Genomic DNA, 23,355 nt, shown 5'->3' on the forward strand with positions numbered 1-23,355 from the left:
ATATTGCACACCAAACATGCTTGCAGCATGAGTGTTCGCAGCACGCTCGTGCATTTCCTCCCATAAGGTCACGGTACGGTTTGTGTATTTACGTTGGCTCACGACTAAAGTGACTGCGTAATGTCCCTGCCACACGCTAATCCGTAAGTATTAAACCGTACTCAAGGAACGCCAAATGCACCCGAGAGAATTCTTCCTCTTCTTCATATATTTGCATTCAAGCAACTGCGGTAATGGATTAAAAAGTAGAACAAGTCGAAGAACAAACATTTTTCAAAGAATACGATATTTTCGAAATGAAGAAAATCTTTTTTGGTTCGTTTTAAAGTTCTCTTTAACCTGGAGAATATGTTAATCGATCGATAGCACAATTTGTTCAAGAATAAAGTAACTTGTGACTTGGAGAAGTGAATTGAATTTATTTAAATAGCTTGTTCGGACAATACGACGAAACGAGGAACAGCTCAATGCTTTCTTCTGAAACCTTGGAATTGTTCCCATATTTTTACATTTCGAAGAATAACATTGCTTTTGCACGGATCTCGCAAAGTCGAAAGTTTTTTCAACTCTGTTTAACAATGAGAATTGATTGAGAATTGCATATTTAGTGGATGACTTCGAGATTTCAGGATTCCAAAGACTTGTGATACTACTTCTACATTCGTCTTGCACTTCGTTCAACGTTTTACTAGATATTAGGAAGATTCAACTTGCTTGAAGATCGCGATTTGCAGATGGGTGATCCATTATCGTCATTGCCACACGGTTTTTTCTCACAAAATTACTCCGACTATAGGTAAAAAATTTCGAAAGGTTGAAGTTCGCAAGGTGAACTCCTCAGGATATGAATTCGAAATCCAGCTCCTAAAACTATCGAAGGTCAGTATACGAAATAGCAAAAAAAAGGAAACAAACAAGTAAATCATTACACAAATAACAAATTTTATGCTCATTTTTTGTTCGTAATCCCGTAAAAACTTCCGGTGGTAATTGCAGAGTTTTTACCAGTTTCGGCCACCTGATGTGATCATTGTCCGATCGAATTGTGGTCCTCTAACTCATCACGCGTGATCGAAGGTAATGACGATGAATGAATGGTACATGCTTTGATCCACGTAAAAACTATTCGTAAGACAATAAGGTGTGTCGATTGTCAAAAACTTTTGTCAAGAACTTGCTTAAAGTCGGATTTTGGTGATGAATAATATTGAATAATCGAACAGAATGAAAGTAAAGGTTAACAAGTTGGTGCAGAATTTTACGAAGGTGGCCACAGATGGTAAAATATAGAGGCCATTTACCTACTCGACGATCAAATTAATGGTCGCGATTTATCAACACTGATCTCCAATATCACTCCTAATTTCCGATGACTTCGGAGCGATCGATAAGACGACTGTCGGTGATTTTCGGATTATATGGAATCACAAAAAAATCGATGGAAATTACTAGAAATAATCGAAAACGTTGTGAAATCATTGAAGATTTAAAAAATCACACGATGAGCTAAAAGTCAATAGAAGTTTAATGAAATGATACCATTCGGTGTTCGTGAGATCGCCAGACTTACAACACTTGCCGGGCTATTTCTCGAGTGCTATATCATTTGTGATTTGAAATGATTCGCAATGATTTCTTACGATTTCGGTTCACTCGGTCACGCTTCCTCGTTGTTATAAGAAATATTTCAATCACTCGAATTTCTTTCTTTTTGCAATTTGATTTCCAAGTGTTCGATTCGTGATTTCTTATGCAACATTACAAACTTTGATATGATTAAATATTCCTGGAAATTTTTATGTCCTCCGCAGGATTTGAACCGATTTATATCACCGCACTCCCGAGAGAAAAATTTGGAACACGTTCGAACCTCTCAACCCTCTATAATTCCTTTGTCGTTCAGGTATGCCGAGTAGAATTTAGATGTCATTCCACGCTCTCCAGATCCTCTCAGCTCAGGTTGACTGACAAAAATAGAGCTTCGAAGTTGTCAAGAATTCTAGATCGAAATTGGTCATCGAGATTGTCAGGTCTTAGTCAAACTCGAAGAGTGCCGCGAATCCGCGGAATTCGAGAAAAGAAAACCTCAAGGATCAATTGAGGTCTAAGCCAGGAACATTACAAACGAGGCTTCCGTGGATTAAACGAGTCCCAATTTTGGATCGCGGTATATCCTCGAATATCGGAGGTTCGAGGTTCAATTAGGATCTTTATAACTCGGGATTTCCTTGATACCTAAGAACGCATGTATATGTAAAATGAGCTGGGTTATATTTGTCCAAAAGACGTAAACGTCCCATTGATCCGCCCATCATCATTTATGCCTCTCTTGCTCCGGCGAAGCGGTTTAAGGGGGTGCCTTGATCGATTTCCATGTTGACACACATATATCTTCAAATATCGAAGCCCGCGTATCTCAAACGCTTAACAGCCGCATTCTATACACAACTCTGAACAAAACGCTCCGATGCATTTTCATTTGACGCAGAACTAAAGGAATGGCATGGATTCTACGAAATCGCTATAGTAAATTCGTCGAATTCGTGCCATTTATTTATTAATGCATGATTATTGCATAAAAACAGTTCAACGATGGCTCGTTCTATTCCTCATTCTTTCCGGAATAGCGCAAAGTATCTCAGCTGCTCACTTTTTGGCCCTTGAAATGCGAGAAATGTGGTTATAAAAATCACAAATTTTTTTCACGATTATCGGAATATGAATAACCTTCCTTAATTCCGCTACAAAAGAGCGATGCACCGTCAAAGCTTAAGCCCTATTCGTCCGTTTGTTTACATTTAATATAGGAAGAAAAAGGGTGAGTTTGCTCGGTCGGTAAAGGTGCGATTACTGCGCGACCTTAAGCCCATTTTCGCGTTCGAAATACGCGGACTCCGATATTTGGATACGCAAGCGTCAACGTCGAAATCTATCAGAGTGGCACCCTGGTAACAATAAGCGATCGTTCGATCATCCCGCATCACGTCGCTCGAGGTGCACGTCAGCTCGATGTAACCTCGTACAAGGCAACCGACGCCAGCACCGCGCGCTCACTTTCGAGTCAACGAGCTGGCGAGCAGTCGTCGCCTATTATATCCATACTTGCAAACCTTGCGTGCGTCGCTTGGCCGAAGTAGAAACGCTGATTACGGGTCGGCCGATGCAAGCCAAGCAGCTGTTGCACACTCGCAACCAACTTCACACATGCGTACGAAGGTGCGCGTTGGCGCTACGCTTCTCTCCGCGTCGCTCGCCGCGTGCACGGTGAAACGGCACACACCCGCAAAGCACAGAATAGGTGAACCTTTGACGATTAAAAATTAATTAACAACGTCGTACCGTTCACCTAATGAAGCAGAAACGAAACTGACAACGAGCGCGATCGATTTAATGTCTCTTGCATAGTTTTGCGAAAACTGTTTGACCGCTGCAGCTTTTCTGCATCACATGCGTGATCTGTAATTGCGTAGAGCGGATAGCTTTCAGGGTTTTCAGTGTCTCTGTATCTCTTGTCGGCAGAAGGACGCATTCCGGCACGTCCTCGGCAAATAATTAGACGCCTTACGTCTCTCTACGTGCATCTACCTACATACCTACGAGAGTCGAGACGCGTGTCTTAAACGAGTATCAGCGGTGGTTTCGCCTTGCCGCGCGGCACAGATATCGAGATCATTTTAGATCGTGATCCTACCTTTTTTTTTTTTTCTTCCTTCTATTTTTCTTGCTTTCCGTTTCGATAATCCACGCGAGTTCTCAGCGCCGTTTTCCTTCTTTACTTCATCGGTTGCGCGCACTTACTCGGTTCGGGCTTTTCGTTTTTATATATCGTATAGAAAAAAAAAGCACCTCTCTTTCTCCCAGCAAGGAACCGTACAGCGGTGCACGTCTTTGGAGAAAGCGAGTAGTTTTACCGTTGTGTGCAGGTAACTTTGACAGTCACGAAGTTGAATTTCGGCGCGAACGCAACGCCTTTCTTAGATTGCATTAAACTCGTACGTAGTATACGCGATGTTATATTCATCCAAATAAAAAGTCTCGCACACTGCTACATGCAATTCAACACAATTTAACCGATACAAACTATCTGCGTCAAATGCATCGTTTTACAAGAAATTGTAAAAATATTTGAAAAAAATCAAATATCCCGAGTGGAAATCTCTCGCGGGCTGGTCTGCGTTTTGTTGTATGAATTTAAACCGGTATGTATCGAGCTCGTCGCGGCCTCGATACTGTCCTTAAAAAATTCTTGGGGAAACACCGAACTCAGCAGGTGCTGGCTAGCGACGGTAACCGGCAACTCTCTCGTCTGGGTTTCAACGCGCAACTGAGTTGACTCCGGCGATGGCTAACCGAGCGCGGTGCCGCAGCGGTCCCGCAATGCCGGGAGGAAGACGGCGGCGTCGGGCGCTTTGGCGGGGAGCGTCGCGGCGCCTGACGTCGGCACCTGACGCCGCGCAGGCAGGTGGATCTGGTTTGATGGAACTCGCGGGGAATCGCGATGCGCCAACCGATTTCGAACAAGAGTTCGGCTTTTTGCCTTTTCCTCGAAAGCTTTTTATTTATTTTTTAAAATTTTTTATCGCTGACGAAGAAATAGAAGTATCAGGGAATTTGTTATAATCGCGAGGAAAATGAAAAGTATGATTTTTCACCAGATCTCGACGTTTGCCCGTGTGAGTCATTTCTTCTTCGAGGTTGCATGCAGAAGAACGTATTAACGGATTTTTATGATTTGGGCCTCGATTGAAACGGCTTTTCTCAATGTATTTGGATATGATCCGTTTGGTGGTTTTTCGAGTTATTTGATTGACAGCATCAGGAACGAAATGAAAATTATGATATCTTGAGAGTGTACCAATGGATTTTGATGACATTTGTCTATATCAACCCAGATTTTCTCAACTTAGAACTGATTAAATTTTAGATTTTATCGGTCACGTGCTTTTTGAGTTACTGTAATAACCATATTGGGGGGAAAAAAAATTTCAATTTCATTCGCGAATGTTTTAACGTCTCAAAACGTATCCCAGTGGGAAGTTTTTAGGTTTGCCCCATCAAGGTCCGCCAAATTTATCACTTCTTTTTAGATCATATATACCGGACACTGAAAACTTTAGTAAAATGGGTTGTATCGTGCAAAATAACGCTTGAAATACAAATTGGTTGAATTACAAGGAAATTTTATAACAACAACCGTTTAACGTACAATTATTGTAGTTTCTAATACATAGCTAGAACATTTTACGATCACTAATTTACTACATGTTTCCGTGAAGTAGAGCCTTAAGATGAATTTAATATTCCACCAATATCAAACTATCCCAATACTTACAGAAAAGTTTAGTACGATTATCCATAATCAGAAAGAATATAGTTGAGATCAACGGTCCAATGTATGAGTGATTTCTGTAGTGTAATCGACATTTTTCTCGTCTATACATTTCGTACTTTTTCTACGAACCATTATTTTTATTTTATAATTACATATTTCAAATAAAAAAATTTGCGTTCAAACGATACGCTTGAGTTTTTTTTTTTTTATGGGTAAGTTAAGCCGAGAAATTCCAGCTACGCAGGCTTTCTGAATTTTTGACGAATTGCAATTCTCGCAAAATACGTTTAAAATGTTTCCGAAGAGTTTTACGAAGAATAAAATGAACCTAAAGGAATCGCTAATTTTACCAACGTGATGAAATTCGTCCGAAATCTTTGCGACGAGAAGCTTTTAAAATAATCGTAAGATACTTTATGGAAAGTGTCTGAAAATTTTGAGTCTCCCTTTCGAACTAATTCCGTTAAATTCGAACAACTACAAATACGTTAAAATAAATTCGGGGAAGGATGTCAAATGAACTTATTTTGACAAGATCGTCGAATTACGAATGATTTGAAAAACCGTAGAAGTAGGTAAAATAAATTTGGTATTTCAGACGTAATCAAAGCGATCGTCCAACACCCATCGTTCCGCATCGAATACAAATTTATTACCACTTTATATTTTATACTTTAAATAAATTGATGAAAAGGCATTTTATAACCCTACCCCTTGATTTATGCCCGCGTGGAAAAGTTGTATATTTACATATTATTGTATACGCGGAAAGTTTCTCAACTCGAATGTTACGTCAGGCACTCTTCTTCGCGACCCATTGAACGCTCAATCGTCGTTGTTTATAATAAATCGGCATTGTTATTCCCTAGAACATGAAAGACGGGTATTTTTTTATTTCCAATTGTTTACCTACGCGAGTTCGAATCATCTTCAACGCCTGAGGCGTATCAGAGGTTACGATTAGTTGCCCATCGCATCTTACGATGTGGCTCGAATACGTTATACGCATGCATTATACACGTGGAGTGGTTATTTCGCCGTTGAAAGAAATCATTTCCATATACGTATAATGTGCCTGCGTGCGTGTATGTGTGTTTGTACACACAAATGCGTATAATAAAAACTCTGAGAAGTAATTAACGATATTTCCGCCCACGACGTTGTTTTCTAGCCCAGTGAAATAATACTTGTAATATGTAACGAACCGCAAAGAGAAAGAAAAAAAAAAATATATATATATATGGTAGTAAAGAAAAACAAGATGTACACGTAACTGCATCGCTTTTTTCGATTACTGTAATGCATGTCAGCGAGAGTTCACGTGCAGATTTATACGGTAGAACCCGTATCTTGACAACGAACTTCTACACATCTTTTCTTCCCTCATTTAACGAAGCGTTTGCGAATTATGATTCAACGCTGTTGTCAATAAAAATAATTATCCGAACCAAAAGTTTTATATATATATGTGTATACGTGGGTACTGAAATTAACACGTTTTAGAAACTCATTTATTATACTCTATTCCTATTCATTTGCCAATCCTGACGAACGTGTTAATTAACGGAAAAAATTCACACAGATTCGTAAATTTGAAAAGAATTATCGAATCGTAGATGCGGTATTTGAAACATTGTGAGATGTTGAGTTTTGTGACGAAAAAAAATCTATAACAAAATCATTCGATCCGTGGACTATAAAATTGGGGTTCTACTGTGTAGAACACGCTGTATGGATGTGACTGGGAAACGATAATATATGTATACTTGAGCGTAATATACACACCCGCGTACGTAGATAAAATCCCGTCAAAAAATGTTTATTATGAGAAATATATTACCCAAAACGAAGATGTTTGATCCGAATGAGTAAATATTTATTCGTCTATAATCTTACGTGCTTGATAGCGTCTTAGTGGTATAATTTGCTCCAAGTGAATTCGATCTTTTTCCTTTACTTTTTCATCTCTCTTTTCTCTTCTTAATTACTAGCATTCCAAGTATTCTTTGTAATCACGCCGCGCACAATAATTAGACACAGTACAGAAATTTATATCGCGTTCGTAATACACGTATTATAAATCGAAAGAAATTATTATCTTTCTTATTACACGATTTATGGACAAAATTTTCGGTCAAGATATAAGATTAAAGTTTCATCTGCGGCATAAATGTTTCATTGACTCTCGAAAAAAGTGTCAATATAATAACACTGATGTGTAATTATCATTTCTTAATACAGGCGAATGACCCGATGGAAATTATTGGATATTCAAGTTTATTTTTTTTTTTTATTGGTACTAATTATGAGAATCTGGGACAAAGCAGATTGTTCACATTTGAATGACTCCGAGCGAATTAACGCCGGTTAAATAATTTTTTCTTTTTTCATCATTCCTGATTCATTTTTTTTTTCACGTTCACTGACGAATATCAAACTGCTGTTCTCATTGTTTGTCATTTATATTGAGTCAATAGTTCCCATTTCTTCCATACACGGGGAGTTCCATACGCAATGTGCAATCGATTGTCCACACCCCTTCCGATTTGTCTCAAACTTGGTCTAGTCAATTAATGGGTTGTAAAAAAAATTCCCCTAAATAATAAAAATTCTACCTTTTACAAGTTGCGAGTTACACCGAGTCCAAAATTTGTAATTATTTTTTTCACATCGCACAAATCGATTGCACATCACGTATGGAACTCCCCATATACATCTTGTTTTCTTCACTTCAAGTCTTCCGCTTGCATTCATTGTCATACGTGTTCGACGCGAGTTACCCATCGCGACGTATATGCGTGCAATGACTGTATCATTTCGTGCGAAATCCATTCCGTTCAACATTTGTCACGCACATGATTAACAATAAGCGGCATGCCAGGGCGCGCACGGCTATTACCTGCACGTCTGCAAATACGTGTGTATAAACTACGTAGGTATATATATATATACGCAGACATTGCAGACATTCATATATATATATATATAAATGTCTGCACGTAGGTAGAGATTGTGTTCTGTCCGAGAAAAGAAGAGGAGCGGCAGATGTGTTTAATAGAAAATTTTGAACACGTGCTGGGACCAATAACGGTGTGTCTGTGTGTGTGTGTGTACAATAATAAAAGCGAGATATATATCAATTATAAACAATTGTTGCGTAACGTTACTATAATACCGAAATTTTTATCGAATATGTTTATTATAACGCAGTGCAGATGTCCGATGATCTCGCGTTTTAATCGCGAGGCGCGTTATCGCCACTGAAATTAAGCAAATCTCAGAAGAGGATTCGTGTATGTATAATAAATAACAGTTGTCTACCGCATACGTGACGATGCGATTAGATCTAGAGATATTCCTTATCGCTAAATCACTGGCATCGTCGCGTCTTGTTGACGAATCCGATCCGTCGTTATCGCCTGACGCGTTTTTCCAATAAAACGTATACGAGTACACGTCTTTTATAAGGAGAAAGCATTCCAAAGTTAATTTTCGCGTGCTGGTTAATTAATACATATGCCCATGGCTCTTAATAATTACCAATTACATCAACGAATTCGTCACCGTGATTTACGTTGTAATGCGCAGACTGAAAAAATGAGCATTCCTCCGTCCATAAAATAGATGTGTGTTATGTAGTTGTTGCCAGTGTTTAATTGAATTTCATTTATAAATTTACAAAATGAGTAATGAAACGACTCAATTTCGACGTAACAATTTCGACGATTTGCAAAGAAAACAATTGTAAAAAGTTTTTTTATCCGACGATGCCACAATTTCACGTGTCAGATACGTCATTCATCATTGAATATGGCTAATCGATATTTACGTGAATTTTCGATCATTTAGATAAAAATATTTAATTGATTAATATGAAATACAATTTCTTGTAATAATATCTTTAGCACTTGTGGTTAAATTTCATCCAAAGGGTTTAGAAGATACCCTATTGACTACACGTTGAATATCCATATTTTAATAACTAATCGCCCAAAAACTACACGTCAGATCTTTCTCAAAAAATTATCCTACACGTATTTATTAACGATTAATAAAATACAAAAAATTCAGCTTTTTATCTTTACATTGCTTCTACGTGTCCGAAGAACCTTAAAAGGCGAGTCGTTCAAGAGAGAGGGATAATCGAGGCGATTTAAGACGCGTGTTTTGAAATAGCGAGAGTGAGAGAGAGAGGGAGAGAGGGAGGGGCGGGGGGAGAACTACTCGCTCGTCAAGTCGTACAGACTAAGTGACCAAGCGACCCCTCGTGATGAAATTGACCCTGGAAATTGACAAGGTCTCGCCGGTCAGCTCCTGACGCTTTCACAGCGCTGGATGGATGAACCGTGATGCAGGAAACGGTCGCTGCCAATTAGGAAGTGGCGATCGGGATTACTGGAACGTAGCCTAAGGCCGAATCTCTTCCTTTTAGAAACCGTGGAATCCATGACACGTGCAATTATCAATCAACCGAGTCGTCGAATTACACCCTACGACACATCTCGTTAAACTGCGGTTTAATACCAATGTGCGGGGATTATTTTTAGACACTCGTGTGGTCAGAGCTGACATTCGGTACTTGAGAGGCACTTGATCGTTCATCCTATTAACAACAGAAACACCGTCGCGTCACGAGAGAATCGTTTCGGGCTTCCGAGCGCTGTTCTTTCCGGGATTGAAATGTTCTTGACGTTGAATTCTTTAAACTTTGCCGTTTTCTAGCACTCTAATTATGATCTAATGATCGTCTGTGGTGACTATTGAGTTATAAGGGCTGTATATTTTCTTTGGGACTTGCGTGAATTTTTTTTCCGAAACATCCATTGCACCGTAGGTGAGGACTGCAAGTCGGTGTATACGTGATACGATTCTTTAGCGGCTGGATCGGAAATGAAAGTCAACTTCCAGGCATCGTGCCACTCGGAACACTTTCACAAATACCGTATACCACGTCTTTCATAGATTTTTGGGAACTATTACGCATCTCGTTAAGAGACGATATTATTACGCTGGAAGTAATTACGCCCAGCTTTCTTCTTGCTTCCTGTAGTGAAAATGTACAATCTATTAACTCGAGAAACTTTTCTCCAGAAGCTCTCCAAATTATGCAAATAAACAAACTGTACCAATCGTCGTACTTTAGTTTTTTCGTTACAGTAAAATGACGAGTAATTGTTGAAACGTTGAACGTTAGATCTGAAGTTCAAAGGCGATTTAGCAGACTAGCATTAATCATCAACATCTAGTTATCGAAGCGATCGAAGTAAGTGGCTTCGTAATTGAGATTAAGTCGTACATTCAATTGATTTTTCTTTTATTTAAATTAGAATACACCGAAGAACACGAGGAATAAATTTTCAAGATGCCTCTCCGTCCCACTTCGAGTGTTTAATACGACAATCGGCTGTGATTTGTCTTCTATACGCCGATCTTTTCGTTATATCCTTGCCGATGCAATGTATCGACGAAGAGAAAAAATCCGCGTACGGTGTGTTAAACTGCTTCGGAAAATGAGAATATTAGAAACAGACTGTAACGATGGACTAACTTTTTTGCTCGGTATTTCTCTTCCCAGAGAAAAACGACGACGGAGTCAACACTTGGTCGACATGCGTGCCTTGACAATAAGTAATTGATCGAATTGCAAAATATCACGTACTTGTCAGAAAACTGTGCTCTATCACAAAATAGTCGTTGGCAAAGCTTGACTCGGCTTAATTATGCGCTTCGAAACTGGGTAAAAAAAAAATTATCGGGAATTTATCTTTAGCGAGAAATGAGCTTACTTTGTATAATGCGGATGGTAAAATTTTTCACCCACATTTTCACGCGACGCATTTACGAGGACTTGCGTTTCTTGAAAAAAGGTTTTAACATATATGTACATCGCATTTCACCATAAGCTTCAGACGCATACAATTTTCGTTTTGGCGCGCAAGGATAAAAGAACGATTCCAATCTGTCAGGATTAGTCGCCAGGATTCCAATGACCGAGTTATGTTCGTTCTTTTACCGTTGGAAAATTTCGCGCAGCGACAATTCTGTAACACGACCCAGACGAATGTAAAACGTAGAAAACTGCTTGCAAGTGTGTGTACGTATAAAGGAGCGAAGTGATAATTAAAAGTTACGTACAGCGGCGAATTTTTTCCAGGAGTCAACGCACTTTTTAACCATCGCACGCGTAAGGAATCATCACACAGACGAGAATGCACAAATGGACGCGTCAGATGCGAAACGTCGTTATCCGTACGATCTTCGAGGGTATGTTTGGCTGGTGGTAAAGATCTTCGGCTGAACTTGACTCGCAATCAGGTAAATTTCCGTGCATAATTTACACAGGTGTCAACGTTATTTCTACAGGTGATTTACACTCAGCGTCAAATCAGAGATAACATCACACCGAGAGAAATATCTAGCTGCGTGTCCTTATAACTATTCGCATTTTTTAACGGGACCGAAAGATAATATTTTTAGGTACAAAATGAGTAGTAGAATTTTAAAAACATTTTTCGCTTGTTTTTATATTTCTCCGTTTCTTCTATTTTTTATTTTGTAAACTGAATATAATATCGTGTTCTCGAAGGATTCAACCACCGTTTGAAGTGTGAAGCGTCTACAATAACTGAATCCTGGAGCTTTACACCGCACGCTATGCTTACATTATTTAGACACGCTGGTTCGTTAATTAGCTTCTGTAAATAAATTTACATTCGGTTGAACTATAATATTATTCAATATTTTTACCGAGATTTTATGTACAGGTTAGTCCAGACCGTTTAAGCTTGATCGTGAATCTGAACGAAATGAGACGATGAGATACGAATACAACAGAAAAAGGATCGGGAAGAAATTATTTTATCGAACACTGATGAAAAAATCTCCGTACTGAATGTTTTTATACTCTGACTGATTCTTTTAACTTATCTATTCAAATGTCGCGTCGTGTCGTTTTGTTTCAGGCTCAGATTTTCCTTACTTTCGTAGAGACTTTACCGTGTAAATTATGTTAGAAATGGTTAACCGCAAACTAACTTCTCGTTTTCATGTACAATTTTGCAAATCGTATTTTTTCTCCAAGTCCTACAATATGTCGTGAGAGTAAAATATAATTCAAATTAGCTAGGGTCATGTGATCAGATCAAAATGGTCCGCAAATAAAAGAAGAGAAGAATTTTAAAGCAAAAGAAACATGAGAAGAAAAGAACGGCAAGACTGTATTATAAAGTCATTTATCGACAACCGGCAAAGTATAGATTATACCTGGTAATATTAGAAGAAAAAAGAAGAAATACTAACAATAATTAGCGACTACGCTGATTTTCTCTTTATCTTTATTCTCAAATCAAAACAATACGCGGAATTCCAAATTTGCGTTAATATTCGTTTATTGCTTTTCGAGGGAAAATTACAGGCCATAATACGAAGTAGCTGCAAATAATTGTCCGACCTAATGAATAGCGAATTATACGAAAGTAAATTAGTAGAAAATTATATGACGTAATAACCTACGGTACCTAGTACAACAAAACGGATTTTTCAGCGAGGACGGGATTTCATGTGTTCGAGGTAAACAACAGCTTGATATCTCGTATGTTGTTATTTTTCGTTACTTGCGATTCTTCGCGAAACTTGTGGTAATAAAAAATTGTATCAAAAAACGATTTTATCGTCTTTTACGGCAACTGTGAAATAATCTTTCGTTGAAACAATTATAATTTGTTATTCGGTCTCCAGACTACTTTCGATAAATAAACATTCCGCTCCTTCCGCTGCACTGCACAGTCGGTATTACTTTTTTCTTATTGTTAATACAACTCACAAGTAGAAAAAAGTCGGCTGTAATCTCTAAATTTTAATGATTAAAAATTCACCGATTCCCGTTTCAGTAATTTTTCACCAATTTTTTTTTTACTGATTTCCACATCGTACACGCAGCGATTTTTCCCTAACAGCGTACACTTGAAAATGAGTATCGGTGAATTTTCAATGATTCAAACTTAAAGAGTTACGCTGCAACGATGACAAGACTGTCGTTACGATTTGGTACACATTTGGTACACAATTATAATCCCCGCCGGTCGTTTACTCGCTGTAATCGCAGCTTTTTATATTTTTAACGCAGACACCGTCTGATTAGTCACTTTTTTCATATCCGTCAGAACAATCTTGTAGCAACCTTACACCTTGGAAAAGAAACAACTACGTTCACCCGTTCTATGTGCTAGTCCAGAACAAATATCACCGCGAATATAATATTATTATGTATACACCTAATATACGGTAAAAACTCGACTGTGAAGCAATTAGTCGACGGCTGTTCGCTCATAATCCTACCTACGTTTATTCATTATAGGAGATGGGTATCACATTTACGTAAAGAAACACGATCGTTGAAAAAGTTCAAGTATCATGCTGAAAATGAATCCGCCGCGTCGTTTGCACAACGCGTTTTTTTCCTCTTTTTTTTTTCTTGCTACAAATGAGACAAAGGAAAAAAAAAAATTAATTCTTGCCACAAAGCAAATTCACCATAATTAGCTGCGGAAAGGAGAGAAAGGTGTTTAAGGTTTTAAGCTCTTTTAATCATGACTCTCTGTATGTCGCAGTTCAATTAAATATTAAACAAACTAAATGTACGAAACAAGTTTAGTGGATGATCTCACTCGCGTATCAGCGGCTGTAATTTAAGAACAACTATCGTTACCTTGAAGCGATGTTTTTGTTTGTTTTGTTTGTTTTTACTTTAGTTTTTAAAGCGGTATTATCTTGCCGAGAAATTTTGACTGTATCGAAATTTAACGTCGACGATTTCATTTTCACTATACACTTATCTTATTCACCGTCTCTCGCACACACGTAAATGCCTTTTGCAGTACAAACACGGACACACGCCTGGAGTGCTGTATTAACTCACGTGAATATAGTCATGTGTCAAAGCGAACTAAAATCAGGCTAAATTGTTTAAATTGATACATCAATCTGTTCCGCGTCCTGACGTACATACATAGCTGTGTGTCCTGTATTGCATGGGTGTAACATCGCACATGCGTGCGAACAGTTATTTTTTTTCCGCCCTTGTTTTCCAGTTTATAATAATACTAATAATAGACGCATTTATAACAAACCTACACAGCTAAAGATCAATAATTATCACCCGATTATGTGGTTACGACGTGTCACATAAACCACATTCGACAGATATTCATCTATATTTTTATTCCCACGTCATACATTTAAGTACACCAATAGGTTCGTTATCATTAAGAATAATCGACCATAGAACCGGGAAATTTTTTTTTTTTTTGTTATCGAAGAAAACTGAATTCGCGTTAATTATTACTTTTCAAATAATTTTTCAATTAAATTGAATACGATACGATTCTGTTAATTACAGTTATAGGACATATTTTCTGTACAGTGGTTAAAAAAAACTCAAGTACCGGGGTTTAAATCGAACAAATAACAGTGCAAAGCTTATAAATTTTGCAATTTTTTCACCAAGTCTTGTGCTTTTAAAAAATTTCAGTTTTCTCGTCGCGAAAATCTTCGCTCGAGTCGTAATATTGAAAATTTTCTTCCGTTTTATTTTGTGCATTTTATGTACGTATTTGTCTAATTGAGCCCACCGTCAATTATACGTAAACCGGTGGAATATTTTTATTGTAAATATTTGTGCGACTCGCTGTGTGCCAGACGTCTCTTGGGCATAATGAGATCCAATTAGCGATAGGTACAAATTTTTCCTTTCACACGTAATAATACAACTATCCTCGATCTCGTTGCGGATAATTATACATATAGGTATAATACTTGTACATACGGCGTTATTTTATTCGTCTAGATGAAAAGATATTGTAAAATGATTTGACAATTATTTAGATGAAATCTTTGTCAAACGCCGGGGATCAGAAGAGGAGAAAATATTTCTGTTCGTATGTTTGACGCGAAATGTGAAAGAGGGATTTTCCATGAGAATTCGAGTAACTTTTAAGCCCATTTTTACTCGATTTTCGCTGCCGATTTGCACGGCATTGGTAATACAGATTTTTTTCACGATCCGTTACTTGTTTACTTAATGTGTATGAACAAGATTGGCATCGCCTTTTAGAAAATTTTGTTATTCGATGATTGGAACTGATTGTTAATATATTGTGAATATACTCGTATGTGCTATTATAAAAAATTGAATGGTAGAATAATTGACGAAAAAGAAAATGAAAAAATACCACGCAATAATTTTTAACCAGCTTATCGGAACGCGATACGGGATGTGACAAATGAAACAGTGACTCATTTAAACAGCTGTATCGAAAGAACTATTTGTAAAATTGAATATGCGTGGAAAAATAGAAAACACAAAACAAGCACTTCGGTAACCGGCTTCAAGCACTTTGTTTTCACGGCAAAAATTTGTGTCAAATAACTTGAGAGCCTCTTGTACCACTTGCGAGACTTCAATTGAAAACAAACTTCGACTTTGATAATTCGATTATGTGCGCAGTAATTGAAGTAACTGCAGTCAATATTGACCAACTTATACGTACATAATGAAAGCCGTTCGTGATTGAAAGGCTGAGAAAAAATACCGAGACTCGATTTAGCCTCGCAAGACGGGATAAAAGGTGACGGTAAAAATCTGGCAAGGTGAAGATCGGATGTCGGTTGAATTGGCACGGAATGCCCTATGTATGAGTATTCCATCATCGCTGATTCGAAGTTTTGCGACGCCACTCGTGATTCGGCTCCCCTGACCACCGAGATTTAATCGGTTAAAACGGAAACTGCATGTAATATATCTAGGTATAAAAACGATGTGGGTATAATTTTTCTAAACTAACGGAAGCTCCAATGAAGCTTAAACCGAACGATCTGGCAATTCGCATCCTATACAAAATGTGCAATATATGTATAGGGAATGCCTTGCGAGCCTGACAAACGTCCGACCCTCACCGTTTCTGATTTTATTCAAAACTTTTTCTGCAATCGTCACAACTCTGAAACGGTACCCCGAATTTTTTCAGATTTTGTATTCGACTGCTGAAATATTTACGAATGTTTAAAGTTATGAAAAATGGAAATAAATAAGCCCGTCGTGTGCCCGGTCTTGAAATATTTGGAAAAGAAAATAGAGTTTTCGAAAGTTTCTTGAGAATTTTAAACAAGATCCTTATCAAAATCACTCTCAATATTTATAAATAATTGACCGGTTGAATAAAAAATGTAAAAAAAAATTCAGGGTACCGTTTCAGATTTAGGACAATCGCAGAAACAATTTTGAACAAAATCAAAAATGATGAGAGTCAGATGCTGGTTGGTTTCGCATGGAATTCACTTAACATGACAATTTACGCGAACTATTTTTTTGAAAGGTAAATAAATATACATTGGAATATTATATGTGTGATATACTTGTATGATCAAACAGAATTAAGATTGTTATGTCATTAAGTCGAGGAAACATGAAAGGTGTACTGGAATTGAGGATGTTTCAGTTGGGAGAAAGAGAAGAAAGATGCTAGAGAAGTAGGGGAAAAAAAAATGCTATAATATAAAAAAATAGCGATAAATTAGCCAATTTATTATGACGTTAGGATTCAAGAAGCATACTTGCAGCGTACAATCAAGGATGTCTATCCGCAAAGTACGCACACCTCGCCTTTCGCATTTCAATCCAAACACGATCGATTTCGCAATCGAATTTGCGTTTTACTACGTATCTTTGGAAAAAATTAAAAATAAAACATGCGGAAAAAGTTTCCACCCCTAGTAGGTACGAGTAAGGGCGAATAAAGCAAAGCTCGTTCGAACTTTTTCATTTCTTGTTCCTGTATTTTTTTTCTTTTTCAAAGATACTGCAAGTTTGCCAGTTAAAGAGGGTGAAAAATTATTCACTCTTCCGATTGAATAATTCGGTGCAAATAGTACTGCGGAACTTTTTTTCAACAATTTTATTTCTCTCGTCGTAACTTTTCAATCAGATCCTGTTAAAAAATGTTGAAACGAAAAGGCGATGAAACAGAGCTTGAAATAGCGCCACTGAAGCTGGTCTTGTTTCATTTAAATTTCAAAATTACTGCGGCGGGGGAGAAAATCGTAAAACACTGAAATTAAAACGTAAACACGTCGATATTTTAACTATGACATCACAAAAATCTCATTATTTGTCTAGCTGGAAATAATGGAATAGGTGATTTAATTCGTAGATTAATTTTCCACAGATCGTCTGAGTCAAATTGTGATCAACGATTATAATATTACTTATTAAATAATAAGTTCAACGTCTGTAGATTAATACGATTGCACATATCGGACTTAATTTTGTCAACTCACGAACTCAAGAATCTATCTCACATATAATTCGTAGGGAAGTCATTTACGAACAAAATGAGCTACTTTTTATCGAATCAGACGAACTATAGGGACTTTTCGGTGAAAAAATATTGGGAAAATGTGATTTCTCTGCCGTTGTTAATGACAAGATGTTCACTGTAAAAATCTGATTCAACTCGATTAGATTGAGACGATGATAGACTTTTTATTTATTTATTTTTTATTCGACCCATTTTCTAGCCGACTATATGTCCCGAACATCCTTAATCATTCGTGATAAATTCAGAAATATCGAGTGTTATGTTCTACTGATGAAAATCTAAGAAAGAAGAGAAATAAAAATGCAGAGAAAAAAATTTACCGCGATGATTTATAATCAAACCGATGCGTATAATAATATAGGTGGAAATTATAGTCGCAGGCATGCCAACTTTGTTTGTGTACAATGTTCTGCTACTTGGTAGTTCCTCAGCTATTTATGCGTGTTTGCAGTTTACTAATAAACATTGTTTTATAATAGAGATGAAAACATTGCGCTAATGGTTATATTCATATACAGAATTCGCTGAAACCGTCGATTGAGTTATAACTAAGATAACTTGTTATATTATCACGTGCTGATGAGACCGCTGGCTAATATTTGAAATTGACTCATTTCTAACATCTGGTTGTGTCTAAAATTCGATGTATTTTTCCATAGTCATTATTTTTCGTTACGACACATGCGTTCGGAAATTCTTTAACGGATGCTTCGAAACGGTTATCCGCTGCTAATTGCTGCGTATTAAAAACCCCGCAAGATAATTCTGAAATTACGTTTTTACCTGTCAGTCGCAATAATAAATCCTGATGATGAATTTTCAGGTGAAAAATTTATAATGCAAAAATTTGCACTCGATGTGAATTTCTGTTCAACTTCAACGAATTGTGGAGTTCACAATGAATTGTCACGTGAGTTTTGAAACCGAACGAAAAAACAGATCGATTTACACAGTTTGATTTAAATTACAATTATAGTTATATTTTTTAACGTCTTTGTGGACCGATTTAAAAATCCTCTGGAATTTTTTGAGAATATTTATAAACGATATTAATTTCTAATTCGTAATCGATTTAAAACACCTGCAGTTTGATCTTCTTAGTTCGTAACAACTTGAAGAAGTCATTCTTAGTTTTTATTTTCAAATATATATTTAGCAATACATAATATAACAAATAATATATCTCCATGTCTTATATTCCGCAATTTATTTCTCACAATATAGTCACTTGAACTTGGCTGCAAACATTTTTGTCAGATAGTTGACAAAGTTGAACAAACATAACAAATTTCTGACCGAGGCTAAGGTGACGGTGTAAAAAAAAAAAGTGAATAACGATCCAAAACGTTCAAGATCATTGCATTTCTAGATGTGACGTAAACGTAACATAAGAAACGGGTGTTATAATATTTATACGATACGAAAAGTGTCATTAATTCACGTCCATTTTTGTCCTCTGCCGCTTGTTTTTTCTTTTTTTTTTTTTTTTTTCTTTCTTTCTTTTATGCTTTATTATACATTCCAGTTAGAGCACCAGGATTTTCAGATGACGAATTACTGTAGCTAATTGGATAACGTGCGTGTAAACATATAACTTATTCGTTTATCTTAGAACGGATCCTTGCTACAACTGCGTGGTTAAAGTTTGACGTGACACAGCGAAGATCTTTCTTTTTTTGCCTCGTCTGTTTTTTTAAATTGTATCGCACTTCGCGGTATTTGTTTCTCTCTCTTTTTTTTCTCACGCGCTAATCAAAGAAAATTTCAACAAACTAATCTTTATTATAATACACGTGTACATGCGTACCTACATATCTACTAAGCAGTAAATAAAGGAGTGCAGTAAAAACCAGTGTATGTAACCTCAAGCCGCAATTTGTTCGAATATATAATTGATATTGTTTACATACATTAAACATTTATGTACCTACGTTGTTCATGTTACAGAGAGTACACATTGATAATAAACGGCAAACGCTCTTTCCTTTTGCGGCTATGATTTAAAGTGTGACGGAAATAAGGAACGCTTTTTTTGTTACATATACATACGTGGTGCATTCCAAGGCAATTTGACTAGGGTCTGTCTGACCCTCACCCTCTTGTATCTGGTTGTTCCAGGTCTCGAAAGGCATTCAAGTTGTTTTTTCAGATTTTTATAACCCCTATGACATCCCCAAAGCCGTTTAAATTGTTATATTTCGACAGTAATTGCGACATTTTTGAAAATCATAATAAAAAATTACATCATATCTGAAGCCCAAACCAAAAACATCCCAACCAACGTCAAATATAAAACTCGTGGACCAAATCCAAGAGGTTGAGAGTTAAACTCTGGTGAAATCGACGTGGAATGCCCCATATATATATATATATATATATATTTTAATTTACCTTGTGTTTTGCGTACAAGTTTCACTCAGTGTTGGTGGTTAAATCAGTTATTAATGATTCTGACAAATGCATGTTACCGACGTCAGATTCAGGCATACTCGGAAATCAAAGTAATTAGCAGGTTACGCAATCTTCATGCTTCGAACGAGAATGGCTGAGACGATTTAGAAACAAAAAGAATCGGAGATGCTGAATTCAGTTTTACGTAACTTCTCCGAATTCCCTAATGTTCAACTACGTATTTACTGCACAGGTAGGTGTGTAAGTATGTTTAAGTTAATGGCATTCGTTATTCACGTGCAGATTGTTCTTTGTAGGAAAATTGGTGAGTAGAAATTCAATACCGCTCTGTTGATTTAATTACGAGATGGTCATACGTTGAGAATTTATAAAATTTACATATGTGGAAGCTACGATTACTTTTCTTAAATCTCGAGAGAAATAAACAAACTCTAAAATTTTAAATCACAGCTTAAGCATTAATCTTTCACTTCAAATCGATTTAAAATGTTAAAAGCGTGATGGATTCGTTCTAATCCTCACTTATTATTATTATAAGATTTTTTTCTTTTTTTTTCTGGTTTAAATGGTAAATTTAATATCACTGTTTTAATCGAAATCAGTATCAGTGGAATCTTTTACAATTAAATATATACCGATACAAGTATTTTGCAAAAAAAAAAAATGTGTCAACAGAGTTGTAGAGAGTAATTTTTTTAAGAAAATAAATTATCGTGGCATAGAATCGAACGAATCTGTCATATACTTAACAATCTTGAAGTGATTTTTGAAGTGACAAATCTTTGTCCAGGTTTGAATTTATATTTTTTGTATCTTTTTTCTCTCAGCTTGGAAAAATTCTCGCACCCTACGAATGTGTGAATTTAATAAACGGAAGCTGATTCTTGCAGGCTTTCCAACTTTCTTAATTCAAATCGACGAATTATACCGTACCTACTCATTTAGGTACGTTACATTAACTTACACCGTAAGTATAAAAATAATTATATCACCCGATGATTTTCGAAACAGTGAAATAAATAATCGCAAGAAATAAAACGACCGCGGACAATTTAATACTTGCACCGTACACTGTTCTACGATTTTAGGTACAAATTCGTCGTTTTCACGTGCATTTATTCCGGGTCGACAGACTGGTTTTTTTCGTGGCGTGGAGAAAATTATCGTGACCATATCCCGTATTCAGCTGATAAAAATCTCTCTTTTACCTTCTACCAAACGGACGTATAGAACGACGTAGGCATACGTGCACCGTTCGCATGTGTCCGACGAATACGCGGGGATTTAACTGTATTTTAACGCATTCAGTTTACTACGCACAACTGTCTGCTGAAATAAGGGTTAAAACTCCCTCATGATATACTAAGATCGATTATTATATGGCACGAAAATTTTTACTCGGAAAAAGATTGGAGAGTATTTTTTTATTTTTCATTTTTTTGAAACTAGTAACACGCTGCGAAGGGAACGTGATGTAATATTTTATATTTCTAAACAGGGTGGGGAGAAGATATTCATTGCGTCTGAATTAGGATCGGTGTTTTTCGAACGGGGGAATTTAGAACGACGGTGGAACAAAAGCGCAGTAAAAAAAGAATGACCAATTTTCGGTTAAATTAAAATACCGTTTTGCTTTTTCCGTTTGCAAATGCTGTACGAAAAAGTGTTTGTACATTTTATACTGCAACTTCTACAAATTTTTAAACCGCGTCAAAATATTGAACAGCTCGAATATACATCTGTAGCAATTCCATGGCCGATGATTCAGAATAATTTCTTAAAATCGCATTTTGCTGCAACGTATTTCTCGTTATCTATACCGTAAACTTATTTCTATATTTATGAGTGATAATATCGACAGATTTGAGAGTTTTTAAACAAAAGACAAGCCGCGGGTTTAATGAAAGAGCCATTTGAGAATGGTGGGACGAAGTCCGTCACATGTGTCATCCAAAATTGACATTAAGATTTTTTTCATAATTGCGTCATGGAATCGCACGGTGCCGACCCAAAAATAGTTAATTTCTTATCACTCTCCAGCCGTCTCTGAACTTTATCTAAAAAACCTTTAAATAACGCATCTCTATACCTATTGTCACTGGTTGTTATCATTTATTATCTTCTGTTTGGTACTCTTCTTTCTATATACGCGGTGATAAATAAAAAGTATAGAGATAAGTTACGCCAATTTATTCGCCTGACCTAATACCTCGAGACCTGAGATAACCGACGTTATTTCTTCTTCTCGTGTGTGTCTGTACAGTGTACACGTTTTCTTCACGTCGAGTCTAATTATTTTTCAATTCGAACACAGAGTTCGGTTAAACACGAGAATATATGTATATATATTCACTTGTGTTCACCTGTGAACATGAGAATCCGTGAATAATTTTACACACCGGATTTCTATTCGAGTGAATTTCAAACAATATGTTCCGAAGACAAAAAAGTTAGACAGAAAATTTCCATTATTTCCTTTCGGGTCCTTCGGAATTGACGCAAAGCAACGTGTGTACAATTTCGGAATTCCCAAGTCCATAATTTGAGTTCAGGAAAAATTTTCTGATGTAAATATTTTCTAGAGAATGGAGAAAGAAAACCGATACGAAGATAAGAACGTAAATAAAAATACCCGCGGTAGCATTCCAACCTTATTCTGTAATGCTTATTATATTTTGTAGCTGCAGACACACAGGTGAGTGTTGAAAGCAATTTTTCACCTCACGTGTTATAATAGGTGAATAACCTATGCATATATGTATATATATATATATATACACACGTATATATGTACAAATATATGGCAAATTTCTCTGCAGCGTCAGTTTTCACAATTTAATTTCTGCGAGCTAGTTTCGCAACCGCATTAAACAGCTGACGGATAACTGGATGTGTAACTATAACAGCGGTATATTTTTTTAACTGAGAGTCTCAGAAACTGTTATTTGAAAACTAGCGGTAGCATCAATTATTGCAGTAATTCTAAATTCGGTTTTTATGCCTCAGAGAATCTGCAGATCGAAAACTTCTACACGTGCCAGAATTAAAGGGGGATCGACGAAGGTGCGTCAATAGTTTAATCGAATGAATCGATTAAGACATTTTATTCGCGTGATGGGTACAAACAAGCAATATGCATGTTGTGTTAACATGTGACTTATATGTGTATATGTATATTTTGTAGCTACTCTCAGGCACATTGCATTATTTTACAATTTTGCCAGTCATTGAATTTCC

At 36.7% G+C, this 23,355-nt stretch overlaps 1 protein-coding gene across 2 annotated transcripts in view; it reads right to left on the reverse strand.

Moving 5' to 3' along the window:
• The window catches only part of LOC107217371, a 67,640-nt gene that overhangs the window by 40,551 nt on the left and 3,734 nt on the right, over positions 1-23,355 (reverse strand). The window contains exon 1 of one of the 2 annotated variants that reach the window (XM_046738872.1): positions 3,692-4,332. The exons of the other annotated variant lie outside the window; for it this stretch is intronic. The gene's annotated coding sequence lies outside the window, so the exon portion shown is untranslated. Of the gene's footprint in view, positions 1-3,691; positions 4,333-23,355 lie in introns of those variants that run through there. 2 annotated transcript variants of the gene reach the window in all.

This window comes from Neodiprion lecontei, chromosome 4 (assembly GCF_021901455.1).
Source record: "Neodiprion lecontei isolate iyNeoLeco1 chromosome 4, iyNeoLeco1.1, whole genome shotgun sequence".
Lineage (NCBI taxonomy): Eukaryota > Metazoa > Arthropoda > Insecta > Hymenoptera > Diprionidae > Neodiprion > Neodiprion lecontei.